Here is a 6,474-nt window from a genome sequence, read left to right as displayed (position 1 = left end):
TTCTCTCTCTCTCTCTCTCTCTCTCTCTCTCTCTCTCCCCAACCCATCCTCACTCACTGTATCAAAACTTATCAGTTTATCTATATTCTTGCATTTATGTTTTCATCCATCCATCAACATATATAATGGTTTATATGACTACCCACCCATTTGCCTCCCTAAATATACTTCCTACATACCTTCCTGCTTTCTAGGCCCACAGAGCATCCGCCCCACCACTATTCCACAAACAAACCCACATTCCATTGCAGTCCACTCCCCCCCCCCTACCCATTCTTCTCCACTCTTTCAATAACAGCCACAAACAGAAATACAAAAACAAAAACAAAACAAACCAACAGGTCAACAACAAAATAAAACTTCGGCAGGCCAGGAGTTAGATATTACGCTAATAAAATATGTATGCCTAGACAAAGGCAAGGACTGATATGCTTCACAAAAGAGCGGCTCACACCGATGCAAAATGTTGTGACCTCGGCAGATGTTAATTTTGTTTCTGTTACAAGTGTTACAACAGTTCAGCATAGGACAATTCTACCCAATTCCAGAGTGTCAAGAGTCACATTCGACTCCGATTCACGGGGAAATAAATAATAATATTGAGACATTGAAATTTCAATAGAAATATTTGGGACGTTATCCTTAGCCTTCAATTATAATAGAGTTATATTTGAACATTTCAAGTGATTGGCTGGCCGTTCATTCATCCCAACAAAGGAGAGTTAAATTTGACAGAACAATTCTTTCATTTCGAAAAATGCTGATGCTGTTTTGTTTTTGTGTTTTGGCAAAAGGTCATCCGAAACTAATGGAATGTATTAGAGATTCATACGCTTCGATCGCATCTTTCAGAATCAACCTTGGCTAAGTGTTAGATAGCATTCCGACAAAAAGAATTCTGGATATACCGCATAAAACAATACTGCCCAAAGTGGGAATTGAACAAGCGTCTTTTGCGCGACTCGGTGAAGAGCATAGCCGCTAGCCATTAGAGCACGGAAGGTAGGGAAGACCGACCTCTTGGCACTGGCAGAAGCCAGCCTCGCTACGTCCTCTGTGCGGAGCGTCAGTGTCATGTACAGAGAGAATTCACGTGCTGGTTTTGATGAATTGGAAAAGTACAGTTTCTTGACGCAGAGCGAGTGCGTCCTTGAACGGTGGGAGGAGAATGGTGATTGTATGGGGTTAAAGTCCCGTTCAACACTGTAATGTTATTTACTGAGGACGCGCCACCTCCGAATTAAAAGACTATCGCACGTAGGGCCGAGCCAAGCAAATGGGGAGCCCCAAAAACCACAAACAATAGAAGTTCAAGAACCCCCAATTGGAGGTTCGAATCTTGGCTATCCGCACAATAGCCAAGCATGACGCCAACTGAGCTGAGGGTGGTCTAGAAAACTGGGATAAAATTCTTCGTAACTGGTTGCAAATTATGTCCCCGCCGACATAACAATTTCGATGATTCAGGAGGTGGGCTGCTTCGAACACACGTGTCACAGCCAACCTGGCCTGAAATTTTCAATGTAAATAGACTTCATCACGTGGGAATTTAGTTCGGGTCATTAACGTGCAAAGGCCAAGAAAGAGTTTATCTGTCACAGCACAGAAGCCAAAGATAATACATTCACAGTTGGGGCTGAGCTTCTCTCACTGCACTAAACAACGTAAGTCTTTTCAGAGTAGGACGTACGAGCTACCGGCCCTGTCCGATAGTAGAGAGCAATAGATTATATAAGACGTAAAACCTCCGATTAGAACGACCATTTCAGTCTGAAGTGGATCAAGCGAGCAGCAGCCATGAGAATTTAACAAACAACCGTTGGGAGTTCGAACCACAGCCCACAGCACAGTAGTCCAAGAAGGTACAGACTGACCTAAAGACATACTCGTATCTGATATGACAAAGCAGGTCGAATGAGTACATTTCAAACAAACTATGTTTAGAAATGGCGCCGTTGGGCCTGGAACGTCGGTCGTCCGTTATATAATGTTTTTCCGTCATTCTTATTCATTGTTGTGTTTCTTGGCATTTAGCGCGCAACTACACACAAATAAACGCACAGAAGTCGGGGTAGGGTAACTGGCCCAGGAACGACAATATAGAAAAATTAAGACAACGTACATACTCTTCGGAAAAGTTAATACTGCGACCACGCATAATGTGTAGCCAAGCATGCTAGCACAGATGCTCAAGTGTCTGTTCTACTCCTGCTGTTGTGCAATGGGTTTTGTCATATCCCCAAACCTACTGGTTGGGGGAGGGGGGTAGTTTAGAAAAAAAAGGGGGGGGGGGGGGGGCTATCTCGAAGTCGGACTTTTGCAAGCCAACCTAATTACATCGCAAGAGGGATAGAGAGATAGAGAGAGAAGGGGGGGGGGGTACGTGAAGACGAGTAAAAATTGGCCAAACGAGAGAAGTTGTTTTCAAATCACTCGTGTAAAGCATTCAAGGCTACGGATAAACGGTTACCAAATGTCGTTACCAAGCCCACAGCTGCCACAAAACGGCTACACTTTTCTCCATGATTACCGATGCAAAAGCACAACATTGTGTATATAATTAAGCTAATGACCTCAGGAAATCCCCTAAAAATGTCGGGTCAGTAAGAAAAAAATAATAATGCTTTGGCTCCCAACCGCACGACTCCCGCCGAATAATTACAAGCAAGGTTAAACACATACGCCTCGAAAATGTCTTGACAAAAAAACCCCATGCTTACGAACCTTGGTGTTTGCCAAGGATCAAGGCAAGCGATAATTTCTGTTGGGAATTAGGAGGAGCGTTTTTCGGGACACTTACGAGCCAGACTACGAGTGAGGGAAATAACGAACCGTCCAAACAAAACACGAGCTATATAAACAAAGAGCGACCTTGTCTTTACAAATATTATTCTTAGTTTCGGAAAAAAGACGATTTTCAAACCAAAAGTAATTACGAAATGGAGATTTCTTTTCAGCAATTGGTGGCCGTTGAAGACAATTTCGACTGTACTTCTGCTGTACCCTATAATATGCTTCCCAGGAAGTTGAGATTGTTTCAGAATGCTTTCAAGTCTGCTGGAGTAATTATATTGATTGTAAAGCACATAGAGCTTACGGTTGAGCTGGAATTTTTGCTAAACAAATTAAATGGTATCTACCTACCTATCTACCTACCTACCTACCTACCTACCTACCTACCTACCTACCTACCTACCTACCTACCTACCTATCTATCTATCTATCTATCTATCTATCTATCTATCTATCATTATTATTATTATTATTATTATTATTATTATTATTATTATTATTATTATCATTATTTTTTTACAATTATTATTATTATCATTATTATTAATACTATACTTCCGCTCTTCACTTGGAACTGAGCATGCACATCGAGGCTTCTCACTCTCAAAGGGGCAACATGTGGGTCACCGTGGTGTCATGCGCAAAAGACGCTGTCAACTTATTTTAAAGGGGGGAGGGTGTTAAATATACTTTTACCAATTAGTGTTTATTTAATTCAGTGCAGCATTAATAAAGTATGTATTATAGTAATAGTAAACTGTACCTTATCTTTTTATTCCACAAGTATAATCCTACGCTCATAAAAAATTGCCCGGAACTGCTATGGCCACCAAAACATAGGTGAGCGGGTACCTCAAAACATTTCCAGGGCGCCAAAAAGGGGGGGGGGGGCCTAAACGTCATACATAAAAAACCGTAATTTGGATGTCAGGTAAAATCACACGCTGTCAAACGACCCACGCACTATTTGTGCACGTCATAACAAAACAAAATCAACCCAGAAAGTTGCCTTAAGCAATATCCCTGGTAAATTAGCCTCCAATTACGACCAAGAGGTTGCAGGGTTTTTTAATATTTTTTTGAATGACCGTATCTTTATTTCTAATTGGGTTTTTTTTTCTTCTTACATTTAATTTTTTTATGTTGGGGGGGAGGGGAGGGGCAATGGTGCGTGTTCCATTTAAAACACTATATTTTTGTTTCTTTGTTTCATTTCCTTTCTCTACTTCCTTGATAACTTTCGGGTCACTGCATTCATTAGGAGTCCTCGCCTCACATAATGATGATGTAAAATCGTTACATAAAAGAAAAGAGAAAAAGCAAATGGATGAATAGCACATATACACATTCCCACATCGATGTACATGTATGATTTCTTTTTTTCACACGATACGATTTTTACCTCTGTCTTCTTTACTCATCCACTTAGTCAAGGACCCTTTTTGAAAAGAGTGGTGTGTTAACAGCACAACGTTATACATTCAAACAAGAGCAAACTTCACTCCTCCCCTCCTGTTTAAAAATATAAAAAAATTCTACTGACTTCGTCTAACACTCACATTCCTGTACAAAGAAAACCACTCCACACAACATAACTATCCTGAATCTAGCACAGGAACCAAACAAAAATTTACTGGGGTACATGACCTACATTTTGCACCTGGAAAAAGATTTATTAATGATGGCGGGAACGATAAGTAGACACCACTGTACAGTTATCAGCACTGTCTTTTTGTAAAAAGTAAGTTTGTTAGAAATATCACGTAGTCAAAGCGACGTAGACGCATAATTATCAACACAACAAACACAATATAGTTACAAAAATAACATAATGTGGCGCAGGGCACACTGTAATTTTGAAACGCGTGGAAAACTGAGGTTAAAGTAAACTTGAATCTCTACTTTGAACTTACTTGACCTAGTGAGCACTCACAGTGGTGTCACATTTAGATCGCCTTGATGTCATGCAAGAAAGACGCTTTTAACTTATCATAATAATGGGGGTGAGGGTCGAAATTAATTTTCACCGAAAGCGTTTTTAATTTTTGCCACACTTAATAAAATATATAACACAGCTATATCCAATTTCCGAGCATTGATAAAGACATGGTAGAGTATTCACCTGACTCCGTTGAAGTTTGCCCTGTTACATAGGCTAAACTGGTAAAACTTTTTTCAAACATGTGAATTAGGCTGAAATTTTATCTCTGCGTCAGACAAAATACTTGTCCATACGTATTTTGACGGGTTTTGATATTCCACGTCTCCATAAAGACAAATTAGACCAATTATGGAGCAGGTTCTTCAGCCCTGCCAGTCAGGAGCAACAAGGTCAGAGTGGGATAGTGGTTGGTTGGTGGGTGTGCTGATGTGATTTGTTCCTTTTTTCCTTTCACACATTTATAATCCTTATCTCTCCTTTTGTTTTGTGTTTGTTTAATTATTACTCTCTTGTAACACCTCTAATCTTCGGCACTTATATGACCGCATTGTATTGCAAGTATCGTAAAACGCTTACTAAATCATGAGTGGGATATAGTATACCAGTAGAAAAACTGACACACTCAAAATATAAACTTTCCAGTGTGGAAACTGAACTCATGTCTTTTGCTTGCAATGACACAGGGCCTTATCATCCATCAGAACATGGACCGCTGTATGCATGATTTGGTGCTATAAAACAACAACTGATCAGATACAAATTAACGAAAACATTAATGAAGTAGGCATATCGATGTCTTCAGTACTCTACCATTCTGTTAATACTTTTGATAATTGGTGACCGAATGTTAAAATCTAATGTCAATCGGTGGGAAATCATACATGCACATGATATTCAAACTATATTGCCATAAAAATGAACTCAAATTGTTATTTTAAAATACACGCACCAAAACAAGGTTTTGAAAAATCTTAAAATACAAGAGAACAACCTTGATTACCGAGTTCTAGAAATGAGAAATGAAATAATTTCAACAGGTTGACTCTTCCGAGTGAAATTGGGGGTAGAAAAACAAATTGGGCGTCTCGGCGGCATTGGAGCGGTTAGTTTGACCTCGATACCATATCGCCTTCCCAGATAGGGTGAAGAAATCCCGACTCCCCGGTGTCTCTCAGCACATCGTAGCGCGGCAGACGATATAAAGATTGTGACGGGTGGAGGCAAGATAATATGTTATTCCTCCCTCACATAGATGAATATTATCGCTGCTTCGTAAGGTCCCTTTCGTGGTGTTAAGGGTTGTGTTTCGAGTACGAACAAAATCCCTTCAATACATTAGAGTTGAGTTTTGAAACATTGATAAACATCAGTGAAGCCTTAATTATAACTGGGTTTTCTTAGTAACAAAAATAAACAATAAATAAAAAATTAATTAAAAAGTAAATGAACAAGAAGCACATAAAAGAGATGAGCGCTGCACCAGGAACAGTTTCTTTTACGGCAGACAATTTCAAACTGCCACGCCAAACACGCTTCAGCGCATGCGTGAAACAGATCCTCACACTTTTCTTGAGGCAGAAGAGCTAGTTTCCAGCGGTGTTATGGGGGAAAGATATCGGCTTTGCGCAAACAAGATTAAAGGTTGTAGCAAAAACATTTCGTCCATCACAGAAACAGTAAAGATAAAAGATATAGACTAGAGAAATTTCTTTTTCTAGGAAGTGAACACTCCAGCCTGC

At 39.9% G+C, this 6,474-nt stretch overlaps 1 protein-coding gene across 1 annotated transcript in view; it reads left to right on the top strand.

Moving 5' to 3' along the window:
- Positions 1 to 6,474, top strand: part of LOC101847785 — a 20,283-nt gene that overhangs the window by 12,020 nt on the left and 1,789 nt on the right. The gene's annotated exons all lie outside the window — the stretch shown is intronic.

The sequence above is a fragment of the Aplysia californica genome, unplaced genomic scaffold, assembly GCF_000002075.1.
Source record: "Aplysia californica isolate F4 #8 unplaced genomic scaffold, AplCal3.0 scaffold00015, whole genome shotgun sequence".
NCBI lineage: Eukaryota > Metazoa > Mollusca > Gastropoda > Aplysiida > Aplysiidae > Aplysia > Aplysia californica.
The sequence above is the reverse complement of the archived record's forward strand: the minus strand, read 5'-3'. Positions and strand labels throughout refer to the sequence as shown.